Here is a 14,262-nt window from a genome sequence, read left to right on the forward strand (position 1 = left end):
TCCACGAGCTCCATGGGCAGAGTTGGCATCGTGGCAATTTTTTCAGGCACAGGCTGGCTTTTTCTGTAGCCCAAAGCATTTCTCCGGAGTAAGGAAAACACTGGGAATCAACCCATTTGTCCTCCAGACAGTGAGTTGCAGCCAGGAGATCGTGGACACCGTGCCCGATTGAACGGTAAGCCTTCATTGGGAGGCTGGGATTTCATCTTTTCTGAGCCACGTTTGCAGCCTCTTAAAGGGGAAGTAAGTCCTGCCTTCCCATTTCTAAAGCACCCAATTTATTTTTTAGGTTTCGTAACCTAAGAGAAGCTTTCTACAGTAAGAAGAAGCAGAATCGCTTGGTGATAATCGTTATTTTTGGATTATATTCTTAATTTTTTTAAAAAAAAGTTTTGGCTTGTTTTCCCATCTACAGTGTAATGAGGGCTGAGAATATATAATTGTCTTTCCGTTACTATTTCTTGTACTGAATTTGAAGGATGGATTGTTTTCCTACATGCTGGATTTGATGTTTTAAATTTTTAGCTTTTTGTTCACTTTTTCTCAGACTTGTTTGCTAGTACACTTTCTCTTGTCAATTTTAGATGGAAGTTTTTTATTAACTCATTAACTCCTATCTGCATGAGTCAACTATCTAGGGGGCAGCATAATCTACTGCCTGAAGCATGGAAGATTTTAAAGATTTCTCAGAGTTCCATTGTAAGCGTAAGCAGGCTTTTAAAGAGATCCCCTGAGTGCTGTCAAGCTATTCTGCAGAGTGTTTGGGACCCTGGAGAAGAGATCGTTGCTAAAATGGGTCATCTGGCTGAAAATGTTATGATGGATGGTGAAGATTCTGGTAAAGATGGGGACTTTTCTGCAGTTAGTGAGATTGAAGTACTGCCAGCTGAAGATTGTGGTTTGGTGTTGAGGGGATTAAAACGACAGTCTAAGTTTAAGAGCGTACAGGGAGTTGCCATGCTGGGGAAATATTATGACTGTCTGAATCAGTGTTATGGGAAAGAAGAGAATATGTTATGGGGGAGGGTTTTTTTCCTGCTGAGAAGTCTGCATTTTTGAGATGGGCAGTTGGGCTATTGGACCTTTATAAAAAAATGCCTTATGTGTAATGGGGAAATATGTAAATGCCCTGGTATACTTTGAGGAGGGGTAAAAAATCAAGTATGTGTAACTGCTGATAAAGGTAAAGGTAAAGGTTCCCATTTAGTCATGTCCAACACTAGGGGACAGTGCTCATCTCCGTTTCATGGCCGAAGAGCCAGCGTTGTCCGAAGACACTTCCACAGTCTTGTGGCTGACATGACAAGCACAGAACGCTGTTACCTTCTCACCAAAGCGGTACCTATTTAACTACTCGCATTTGCATGCTTTCGAATTGCTAGGTTGGCAAGAGCTGGGGCGAGTGTGGGAGCTCACTCTGTCACACAGTGCTCGAGTCTCGAACTGCCAAACTTGCAACCTTCCAGTCGAGAAGCCTGATGTAATTAGGCTATTATGATTTCATTTTTTTTAACGATTTGGACTAAGATTGACAGGATTTTTGATTTGTAAGATTTAAAAGGAATTGATAAGATATAGTAATATTTTATATTGTCTTTCAGGTTTGATAGGGTTAAGATTGATGTAGTTTTATAATTATAAAGGCAGACAATTTATATACTTTTATAATTTGATGTTTATCATAGTAGACGGAAACATATAGAATAGTGGTAGGAAGGAAATAATTAAATGGATGGTGTTTTAAGGGGGAAGGAAGTTGAACTAGAAATATATATATATATATATATATATATATATATACACACACTTTCTTTTTTATATATATAAGGGGAAGGAGCAATTGTATTAGTGATTACTACATGTGTTAATGGAAGGATTGATAGAAATAATGTGATCTTGGTTTGATATAGAATAAGGGTTTGATTATGGAAATTGCTGTATATTCTTGCTGTTGAAAGTTGGAAGTCACCTTTGTATATAATCTTTAAAATTCTTTTTTTCTTGTGTTTCACACATTTTAGTTTCTTTTTTTCTTTGTAGTTTTTTGTTTTTCTGTAGTTTTTATCTTTGTTTCAAATACAATAAAAATTTTTACTCAAAAAAAAAAAAGGTTTTACAGCACCAGGTGAGTTTCCTTCAATCCTTAGTAAAGGTAAAGGTTTCCCTTGACGTAAAGTCCAGTCGAATCCGACTCTAGGGGGCGGTGCTCATCTCCGTTTCTAAGCCTTGGAGCCGGCGTTGTCATAGACACTTCCAGGTCATGTGGCCAGCATGATGACTCGGAACACCGTTACCTTCCCGCCGAAGCGGTACCTATTGATCTACTCACATTTGCATGTTTTCGAACTGCTAGGTGAGCAGGAGCTGGGACTAGCAACGGGAGCTCAACCCGCCGCGCGGTTTCGAACCGCTGACCTTCCGATCGACAGCTCAGCGGTTTAACCCGCAGCGCCATTGCGTCCCTTCCTTCAATCCTTAGCGAAAGAAATTTATATACAAGTTTAAGGACTTAAAAAAAAAAAAAAAAAGGATGATTAGAACTTTGATTTTGGAATGTTACAAACAGACTAATGGTCCAGGTGGATTTGAGATAAGATTTTGGAATTAATTATAAGAATCCTTCCCATGGGAAAATGCTTTTGTTTTGAATTCTCTTTTTAAAAAAACATGATAGGATGAGACTTCAAAGGTTGGACACTAGAGGGAATTAGAAGGAATTAAAGATTACAATTAAAGGAGAAGAGTACTTAAAATTACTTTGACCTACTAACACAGAATGAAGCAAAATATTTTAACATTGGACATATTTAAGGATATTTTTGAACAATGGACCCGAAAGTTAATTTTAAGTTAATTGTCTGCCTCAATAGATAGACTGTGTTTAAAAGATGTTATTTATTTATTTTTATTTATTTATTAATCAAATTAGTATAGCCGCCCATCTCACAGAAGAGCAACTCTGGGCAGTTTATAAGAGGAACAAGCTTTACCTGACAAGATTGAGATTAATCTGAAAGTGGTTTTAAAAATGACAGGCCACAAGAATGATATGGAAAAAGATGCTACACTGGACATACAAAAGAAACTGGCTCAGGTCTTAATAATTAAAGGGGATATACAAATAACAAACCAAGAGAGTGACCTGGATAATTTTCCTATATTGGATTTACAAAAGAGTCTTGTTAAAACTTTGAAGAATTTTGTGAGAAGGGACAAAGAAAAAATGAAAAGAAATCAAGTTCTAGGACATTATTTGAAGGGACTAAAGATCAAGATTGTTAAAAGTAAAAGGAAGGAATATAGAGTTAGTTTATTTGATCATGTTTAAATTAGGTATGTTGTTATCTCTAATAACCCTTAATGGACTTTTGCTAATCAGAACTGAAACAAGCCTTGAAGGATTTGTTTACAGATAAGAGATGGGATATGGGAAGAAGAGATCGTTTGTTGTAGTTTAAAAGATGATAAATTACTAAAATCATTTATACTTGTGATGAAGAGGGAAGTCATTTCTTTATATATTTCTTTTTTTTTCTTTACTATATTCTTATTTTTTTCTTTTCTATTTTTCTTTCTATTTTCTTCCTTTGCAGTTTCTATTTTTTTGTTCTTCTTTTTTAGTTTGTATTAGTTTTATCTTTGCAATTGTAATTTTTAATAAAATTACTATCAAAATAAAAATAAAAATGTGGCATCCATGGATAAGCTGACCCTCAACATTTTCGTATATTTTAATTTTCACAATTGGTTTATCTGCGGGTGGTACATTTTTCATGGTATTTTGGTTAAAAATTTCAGGGTCAGCTTATCCATGGAAGGGCTTATCCACAAGTATATATGGGATATATGGGCACTTTAAAAACTACAAGGGAAAAACCTACCCTATATATTTGTGGATAAGCCCATCTGTGGATAAGCAGAGATGAATTTTTTGGATGTATTTTGGCATCTAAAATTCTCGGCTTATCAACCAGCATATGCAGTATGTGCTCAGTTATGATTCAATAAAATAATTCCTATGTATTAAAAGCACATATATCTAGTACACATAAGTATTATGCAAACGTGTACTTCTACAACAGAGGGACACATTGGAGAATTCTCTGGCAAATTGCAAGAGATGCTAACTGAGTGATTACAATGCCATATGAAAAAAAATAGAGGAACCTGGAATTACAAGAAAATTTGTACTATACTGGGTAAAAACAGTAACATAGGAGACAGTTAACAGAATTCTGTAAAAAAAATTCTTAGCTGATAACTCTACACTGGGACATCCCTGGATGGTAAACATCAGAATCCAACAGAGTACGTCAGAGGAAAGGTAGGATGGAGGTTGAAGGTGGCAGGTCACCCAGAACACTTCCAGGTGCAGATTGTGGAACTGACTGCAAATTACTGCTTGTAAAATACAAGGTTAAACTCAGAAAATAAAATAAGAGCACCAGCAAGATATGACCTGGAGAACATACTTTGAGAATATAAGAAACAGATTTAGTACACTTGAAGTGACCCTGAGGAGCTCTAAGAAGTCATAAAAGGAAAAGTGAAATAGAAAAAATATTTTCAAAACTTCGAAAACAAAAAGATACATGTTGCTTCAGAAAAAGCTATCAAAATAATAATCCTGACCAAAAGATCAGAATACTATATTTTAATCCAAATTTTAACTTAAGAAGGAAATCTACATTTGATTAAAACTTGCTCTAAAAATCTTAAACTGTACCATAGCCAAGGCTTTTTCTGAATCCAGTCAGATTGCCACTTCGGATCCAATTTTTCTGAGTATATATTTTAATGGCCATTAATACTCTAATATTTTCTGAAGGTTGTTGCCATTTTATGAAACCAGGTTGTACAGGTTTGACAATTAAAGGTATATAATCTGTAATCTAAGTACCAGAGTCACTATCAAAATTTTGGTATCAACATTTAACAACCAAATTTGCACCGTTAGCAGAATCACTACCAGCTTTCACAATCTGAGCTGTATAAGTTTCATTAAACAAATCTGGAAGGGCTTCCCTCAAAAAAGCATAATTATAAGTCTCCATCAATGTAAGAGGGAAAAGATTAATATATGTCTTACATCACTCAACAGGTCAGGGTCAGCATTTCAAGGAAGGCCAGGCCAGGAAGCAGATTCCACAAAGTGGAACTCTTTGTTGCAAGGGATGATAGCAGAACCTTGAAAGCCTGATGGAGTTGCCCCATCACCACCACTCCCCAACGCTTATCCAAAGAGAATCAAGGCAGGACAATGCTGAATTTCTTTCTTACCCCATCCTCTCTTTTAGGGCTAAACTGATGTTTAGGTAATCCAACAGCCTTGCATTTCTTATTCAAGGTTATGTCTCTACTACTCTACAATTGGCTGTCAAGACTGGGCGATTTTCCTCTTGTCGTAAATCAAAGTACTATTTAATTAATAGCATTATTTCCGGATGAGATCAAGGTGGTCGCTAGGTAAACAGCTGATCATGAGAAATCTTTGGAAGAACAGTATTAATTTTAAAAGTAATGATTTTTTTCTCAGTAACCTTTAACCCAGTACCTTAAAGTCTAATATAAAAACATGGTAGGGAAAGCTTGCAGCGCACGGCTTCTGGAATTCTTAATAGCAGCTCCACCCTGGGTCATATGACCAGGAAGGGGGAGGGGCTCAGAACGGAGCAGTCAGCAGCACTCTGAGCCGCTACCCCATAGCTTCTCCTATAAGGACACCAGGCCGGGCTATTTTCTGGACTTTGTTTCCCATTTTTAACTTGGCCTTTCTTTTGCTGGCTTCTCCCACCGTACCATATTTGCTCTTGTTCCATTCTGAGAGTCATCCCACTGACAGATGGATGGACAGAATTCCAAGCCCCTTTACAGAGTTTCCAGCACGCTATTGGATCAGAAAGTATAAAAATGCTGAGTTTTTCTATCAGAGTCATGATGTTCTTCGCCCTGAGTATCAAGAAAGCAATAATTTACTAGGACTTTCCCCTTGTTTGCAATATCTTTGCTTTATGTGATTCAGTGAATATTCTGTATCAAATCCATAAAGGGAATTAAGTTCCAATTTAGTAGATATACTGTAAAAGTTTTATATTATTTCTGGGCAGGTTGCCTTGCATAAGTAATGAAACATTCCTTGTGTCTATACAAAAATATTCTTCAAAACCTTGTTTCATTTATTTTAGAAAATGTGAATCCTTTAATAATAATTTATCTAAGTACACCTTAGATAAAATTAAGACAATATTTTCTTATATAATACTGGAGCATGATCAAAATCCTGCACAGAACCTATAATACACTTATCTAACCAATTAACTAAGGATCCAAATACTAGGAAATAATCAAGTCAAGAACAATGGAGAAGTAGAAAAAAAATATTCCTGGGAAAGATTTAAAACTCACCATATATCCATCAAATTAAACTTCAAAATATAAGGCTATGACAAGCTTCGATAAGAACATGAAACATGAAAACATTTCGGTGAGATTGAAGGCAAGAAGCCTTAAAGCAATGGTCTTTCCAGTGGTAAAGTACTGTATGGTTGTGGAAGTTGGGCACTGAGAAAAGAGTGAGATATAGAGAATAAGGTACGACTCCAAATTACAGAATATGGACTGCAAGCAGACTCAGTCCATCAGTCCTGGAGCAAATAAAGTCTGACTGCTTTCTTGAGGCAGCAATCAGCAAGCTAAGACGCATGGACTAGAGAAAAAGACAAAGCTTGGGAAAGTTGATGGACTTAGCAAGAAGAGGAAGACAATGGGTAAGACAGGTCCGTCCCAAGTGCATTCTGACAACTGGAGATTAAAAACAAGTGTTGGGTTAGCAACCACCAATTACTGGCTGAAGATATTTTTTTTTGCCCAGGGGGCTTACCTTTATATACATGTTGTGATCATTTCCAACAGGCTGGACCTTTAAGGTTGTGTTTTCTTGGTCTCTTCCCTGAACGTTTACTCTCTTTGGGTTATGACAAGCCATAGCAGTAATTAAGCATCAAACGGAGATTACAGACCACCAGCAACTAGACTTTCAAACAGACAAAACTAGAGAGAGATTTATCTATCTCAGAGAGACACCTGCCTGGTTTTACCCCAAAATACGTTCGAGCATTAGAGAAGAAAGTTTTGAGCTCAAAACGGTATTTAGATTAGCTTTTCTGTTGGCTGGTTAATGACAGTTGGGCATAATTTAATTCCTACGTTTTTGCATCGTGTACTCTGTAATCCCTGTAATGAGCAGTTCAATCACTTTTACTAATTCCATACTATTGTTTGTAAAAGCTTATCTGCTTAGCTTTTGATTGTAAACATGAAGTATTGTACTGTGTTGTCTGGCAGCTCACAGGATACAATGCTTCTGTATGAAAGAAAACAAGATGAAGGAAGGCTGAACCCATTTTCTTTTAACTGAGTTTTATGAAGTCCTACTAGCTTCCCATAAAATCCTACGGGCTTCCCATAAAATTAACCGAGAGACTGATCATTTATGGCATAATATTTTAATGGTATTCTAATTAATAGATCACTAGTTCAGCATTTCAATATTTACATAAATATATTTTAGTAGTAGTTCAAGACTAATACATTTCCTTCTTACTTTTTCATAGTATTGTAACATTTGTATTCATATCATGTTTAGCCTCTTTCATCTGTATATTTATGTATTCATTTACTAATTTCTATTTAATCTGTTCAAGTGACTTTTGAAATGAAGATATACAAGGTGCCAGTCAGTGACCATAATGAAGGTTTTCATTTGGTAAGATGGGGTCAAGAAGATCACTGGTATGTCCCTGGCAGAGCTATGAGTAGCTCAAAGGTAGATCAAGATGGCAAGCATTTGTCGTAATTGTTCAGCCACCAGAAATCAAACCCATCTAAACCCATAGCTAAATATTTTTATCCTTTTTCTGAGCTTATAAATATAAAAAATACCCATGCTCAAATCTGTGCTTCAGAGGGACTAGTCTAGGAATGTTTAACACCTACATGAAACTTTTAGGTGAGGTCACCCCTCAGTTCAGGGTTCAGTATCATCAGTTCACTGATGATCCCCAGCTCTGCATCTCAACTCCAGGCTGGACAGGTGAAGCTGTCAACATACCAAACCAGTCTCTGGAGGCTGTTTGGGTCTGGATGAGGAGGAACAGACTGTACCAGGGTATTCCTTTTTCACTCCTGTGTGCATCGTTTATTTTGAATATATAATGTAAGGATGTATTCCTTGGGAGATCATTTAGGACAATCTGGATTCCTTATAATAGTTTAGATTGCACAGCATTCAAACTTAGGCAATCACAAAACAGAATACTGACCCTTGGGTGGATTTGTCAGCCAGTTGATATCTCACACTAGTTTTCTGCAATCTGAAAAAGAGAGGACAGAATTCTTCATTAATGCTTGAACTTGAAATTATTTTTATGGTTTAACCAAACCAATAGCCCACTACATGGTTAGTTTAGGTTTCTAAGCATTTACAGTATTCTCGATTAGGGTGTGCATCAGATTTGGCCAAAACCTGAGCTTCATCATTTGGAACAGATTTTAGCTTTCCAGATCTTGACTTTAAGGAGATTCTGTCTTGATCGGAGGAAACTGCAAAGAGTGACAGAGTAACAGCCATACCAATTTAAAAAAAAAAAGTTGATCATTCATGTACATAACCCACAATGGTTGGGAAAAAAAGGAAGTTGATTTATCCTACTACTCAGGTTATCTCTTTTACCTAAAAAAGTCCATCCTTTAAAAAGATTTATTATCTGGTTATTTGTAGAGAACACCATTTGTTCACAGTATTTTTGTCCAAAACAATCCTTTCTAACAAGAGGAAACCTCCTGCATTGTACTCTGTAGTTTTTCTTCATTCAGATTTTCTAGTCTCAAGAACCAGAAAAAAAGATAAAACAATACAGCCCTCATTTTTTTTTAACCCTTTGTTTGGACAAATCCAGTGAATAGTTCCAACAGCTATTTGTTTAACCAAAAGAGATTAGTCACTGAACACAAAGAAGGAGTGCTTCTCTGTTTTTGTAATGGTGGTTTCCTTGATCTTTTTATTAACTGCCCCTTCATCAAGAGGCAGACCATCTTCGAGAGAAAGTTATCAACCTTCTTCCCTTTTAAAACTCCTTTGACAAAATCCTTCCCTAGTGATCTGCAACTCCTAAGTACCTCAACATCATAAGTACTGGTCTGTTCACCGCCTTATTTATAAAAATAATAAAGGCAGGATGTAAATAAATAAATAAATTTGGTTAATCTTCCCAGGTATCGTTGTCTAAAATTTGTTCTACTCTAGGATGCTCACTTTCACATCTGGCTGAAAACTGCGTGACTTTTCAAGTCACACAGCTCCAAAACTACACTGATTCCAGTGAAAATTAGCAGTTTGTATCTTCTTTTGCTTTTGTGTGTGTTTTTTTTAATTACTAAACAATGAGAGAATTAAACCCTGTTTTAACAAGAATCTTCCAGATCCAGGATGACCCAGAGCAGAGCAATTTGTTTTTGATATTCCAGTTATGGCCCTCAGACCAAGTCAGAAGTCCCCTGAAGGTGTTTGCACCTCCTATTAACCTGACTGCTTCTTATAAGTAACATAAAGACCCAATTCTGTCTCTACAGAGTGTCAGAGTAACCAGAAATAATGATGGACATGGCTGTCAGGCTATCAGAGAGACAAGAATGAACACAGTTTGAAACCATATCTGTATTTTCTTCCAGGAAATGGTAACCATGACAATTAATAAATTCTGAGCAAGTGGGAATGGTGATTCAAAAGATATATTCAGTTTGACTTTTTGCCCTTTCTTGAGGTGCCAACCTCTATAAAGAGGAATCTTGGATTTCCTCTTATCTGCAGACCTCACAGAATCCATTGATGAGCGATGCTTGTTTATATACTCTGAACTCATGACTTGCGCTATTTAGAGGTAAAAAATTAAAATCCTATGGCTTCCCATGGGCAGCCACCGCCCTGATGGGCTACGACCATGCATCAGCCACTCTTAAGTGATGCACCATTGACTGAAACCTACAGTCAGATTTGTCAGTCTTGGCCAGAAACATCTTTCTGAGCCATTCCACATATCTACTTCACCCAGCCAGATACAACAAGCCCTAAATTTAGAAGGGCTTTGCCTTTGGCTTGATTTTGATGCCCTTCCAGCAACAGTCCTTGAGGGCAGATACCAGAACACCCCTTTTGAACAGAGATTGTGCCCATGTGGTGGAGGAGCAACTGAAACGCTGGAACATGTTATGGCACTGCTCCCTCTATCCTGATGCTGACCAGGAATTACTGTTCCCTCTCATCACCAAGTGCTCTGGTCACACTGACTCCTTCCATCTCAGATGGTTACTATCAGATCAGTCTGATTCTACTCTGATAACTATAGCCAAATACTGTTCCATAGTTTGTACAATACACCATGACTTCTCTTCAAGCACCTTTCAGATATTCTCCATCTGGAACCATTTCAGATGCAGCTGTTCATTTAATCACTACTATATAACAATGTATTATGCCCTTACTGTCAATTGATTCTTACTTCTGTCTTATTTTCATTAATAGTTGCCAGAGTCATTTTAACAATATAGATAAATAGTCATTATAATTGGATTCAAACTTTTAGTTTCTAAAACATAATAACTCCTTATGTATTATTCTTCCTTATACACTACATCACTCCATTTTCTCTAGATATATTAATATTAATTACAGGTTTTCCATGGATTTTAGCATCATAATGGTTCTATACTGTAGGTCAGTAATTTTACTACTCTGTTATTCTAAATAATCATTTAATTGCTTTATCCAAATTGCATGATGCCTCACTATATTAATTTTATGCCCAACATTCTTAAACTTATATTTTAGCTGTATTGATGCATATTTTATAGCTTGTTTTATTCTAGTACATTTCTGAGTTATATAGGCTGCACTGATATTCAGCAAGTTCAATGTGGCTCTGTTTTGCAAAGTTTGGTTTTGATGGTCAGTGACCAAAATAAAGTAACTGACTGAGAGATGATATAATTCATTGTTGATCATGTGGATGCACTTATTCCAGTAATGGCAGACGTATGACACACCACAATGTTTTGGGTGATACACCAGCATTCACCAACACCTGACAACAACTACCACACCCTGGGAAGCCACAGCCATCCCAGCCTTCTGCAGGAACTGGGTTCACACAAGAGGGAGCCAGAAGACGGCCAGGTGAGCTGGGGCGGTGGAGGGCAGGGCAGCAGGGGGATCGGAGGTGGAGAGGGCCGCTTCAGCTGGGACTGGTCTGGGTGGCTTCTTGGAGAAGCCAGCTTTGTGTGAAGGGGTAATAATAATAATAATAACAACAACAGTTATTATTAGAATTTAGTGCCTTTCACATATTTGGATAATACAGTCAAATGTTTAGATTATTGCACCCAGGAATTTCATGATGATATTAAATATCATCTTCAGCAAAGGATTGTTACCTTGTCGTGGTGCTGGAGCTTGAGCACCTCAATGATGCCATGAGCTAAACTGTGAAGGGTCACCCAAGACAGGAAGGTCATGACAGAGAGGTCAGACTAAATGCGATCCCTGGGGAAGGTAATGGCAACCCACTCCAGTATTCTTGCCGCGAAAACTAAATGGATCAGTACAACCAGAGATATGTCGGTATACCATCGGAAGATGAGACCCCCAGGTCGGAAGATGGTCAAAATGCTACTGGGGAGAAACAGAGGATGAGTTCAACTAGCCCCAGACGTGATGACGCAGCTAGCTCAAAGCCGAAAGGACGGCTAGCAGCCGACGGTGCTGGTGGTGAACGGCGAATCTGATGTTCTAAGGATCAACACACCATTGGAACCTGGAATGTAAGATCTATGAGCCAGGGCAAATTGGATGTGGTTATTGGTGAGATGTCAAGATTAAAGATAGACATTTTGGGCATCAGTGAACTGAAATGGACTGGAATGGGCCACTTCACATCAAATGACCACCAGATCTACTACTGTGGACAAGAGGACCACAGAAGAAATGGAGTAGCCTTCATAATTAATAGTCAAGTGGCTAAAGCAGTGCTTGGATACAACCCAAAAAACGACAGAATGATCTCAATTCGAATACAGGGCAAGCCATCTAACATCACAGTGATCCAAATATACACCCCAACCACAGATGCTGAACAAGCTGAAGTAGAGCAGTTCTATGAGGATCTGCAGCACCTACTGGACAACACGCCTAAAAGAGATGTTATTTTCATCACAGGAGACTGGAATGCTAAGGTGGGCAGTCAAATGACACCTCGAATTACAGGTAAGTATGGCCTGGGAGAACAAAATGAAGCAGGACATAGGCTGATAGAATTTTGCCAAGACAATTCACTCTGCATCACAAACACTCTCTTCCAACAACCTAAGAGACGGCTTTATACATGGACTTCACCAGATGGACAACACCGAAATCAGATTGACTACATCCTTTGCAGCCAAAGGTGGTGGACATCTATACAGTCAATAAAAACAAGACCTGGAGCTGACTGTAGTTCAGATCACGAACTTCTTATTGCACAATTTAGGATCAGACTAAAGAGGTTAGGGAAGACTCACAGATCAGCTAGATATGAGCTCACTAATATTCCTAAGGAATATGCAGTGGAGGTGAAGAATCGATTTAAGGGACTGGACATGGTAGATAGGGTCCCAGAAGAACTCTGGACAGAAGTTGGCAGCATTGTTCAGCAGGCGGCAACAAAATACATCCAAAGAAAGAGAAAACCAAGAAGGCAAAATGGCTGTCTGCTGAGACACTAGAAGTAGCCCAAGAAAGAAGGAAAGCAAAAGGCAACAGTGATAGGGGGAGATATGCCCAATTAAATGCAAATTCCAGAGGTTAGCCAGAAGAGATAAGGAATTATTTTTAAACAAGCAATGCGCAGAAGTGGAAGAAGACAATAGAATAGCAAGGACAAGAGACCTCTTCCAGAAAATTAGAAACATCGGTGGTAAATTCCTGGCAAAAATGGGTATGATCAAAAACAAAGATGGCAAGGACCTAACAGAAGAAGAAGAGATCAAGAAAAGGTGGCAAGAATATACAGAAGACCTGTATAGGAAGGATAACAATATCAGGGATAGCTTTGACGGTGTGGTCAGTGAGCTAGAGCCAGACATCCTGAAGAGTGAGGTTGAATGGGCCTTAAGAAGCATTGCTAATAACAAGGCAGCAGGAGATGATGGTATCCCAGCTGAACTGTTCAAAATCTTGCAAGATGATGCTGTCAAGGTAATGCATGCTATATGCCAGCAAATTTGGAAAACACAAGAATGGCCATCAGACTGGAAAAAATCAACTTATATCCCCATACCAAAAAAGGGAAACACTAAAGAATGTTCAAACTATCGAACAGTGGCACTCATTTCACATGCCAGTAAGGTAATGCTCAAGATCCTGCAAGGGAGACTTCAGCAATTCATGGAGTGAGAATTGCCAGATGTACAAGCTGGGTTTAGAAAAGGCAGAGGAACTAGGGACCAAATTGCCAATATCCGCTGGATAATGGAAAAAGCCAGGGAGTTTCAGAAAAACATCTATTTCTGTTATATTGACTATTCTAAAGCCTTTGACTGTGTGGACCCTAACAAATTGTGACAAGTTCTTAGTGGTATGGGGATACCAAGTCATCTTGTATGCCTCCTGAAGAATCTGTATAACAACCAAGTAGCAACAGTAAGAACAGACCACGGAACAACGGACTGGTTTAAGATTGGGAAAGGAGTATGGCAGGGCTGTATACTCTCACCCTACCTATTCAACTTGTACGCAGAACACATCATGCAACATGCTGGGCTTGAGGAATCCAAGGCTGGAGTTAAAATCACTGGAGGAAACATTAACAATCTCAGATATGCAGATGATACCACTTCGATGGCTGAAAGTGAAGAGGAACTGAGGAGCCTTAAGATGAAGGTGAAAGAAGAAAGTGCAAAAGCTGGCTTGCAGCTAAACCTCAAAAAAACCAAGATTATGGCAACCAGCTTGATTGATAACTGGCAAATAGAGGGAGAAAATGTAGAAGCAGTGAAAGACTTTGTATTTCTAGGTCCAAAGATTACTGCAGATGCTGACTGCAGTCTGGAAATCAGAAGACGCTTAATCCTTGGGAGAAGAGCAATGACAAATCTCGATAAAATAGTTAAGAGCAGAGACCTCACACTGACGACAAAGGTCCGCATAGTTAAAGCAGTGGTGTTCCCCGTAGT

At 38.2% G+C, this 14,262-nt stretch overlaps 1 protein-coding gene across 1 annotated transcript in view; it reads right to left on the bottom strand.

Moving 5' to 3' along the window:
• The window catches only part of MAP2 (microtubule associated protein 2), a 263,185-nt gene that overhangs the window by 201,189 nt on the left and 47,734 nt on the right, over positions 1-14,262 (bottom strand). Inside the window, exon 2 of the mRNA XM_063317930.1 lies at positions 8,322-8,372. The gene's annotated coding sequence lies outside the window, so the exon portion shown is untranslated. The remainder of the gene's footprint in view (positions 1-8,321; positions 8,373-14,262) is intronic.

Source organism: Candoia aspera, chromosome 1 (assembly GCF_035149785.1).
Source record: "Candoia aspera isolate rCanAsp1 chromosome 1, rCanAsp1.hap2, whole genome shotgun sequence".
NCBI classification, from domain to species: domain Eukaryota; kingdom Metazoa; phylum Chordata; class Lepidosauria; order Squamata; family Boidae; genus Candoia; species Candoia aspera.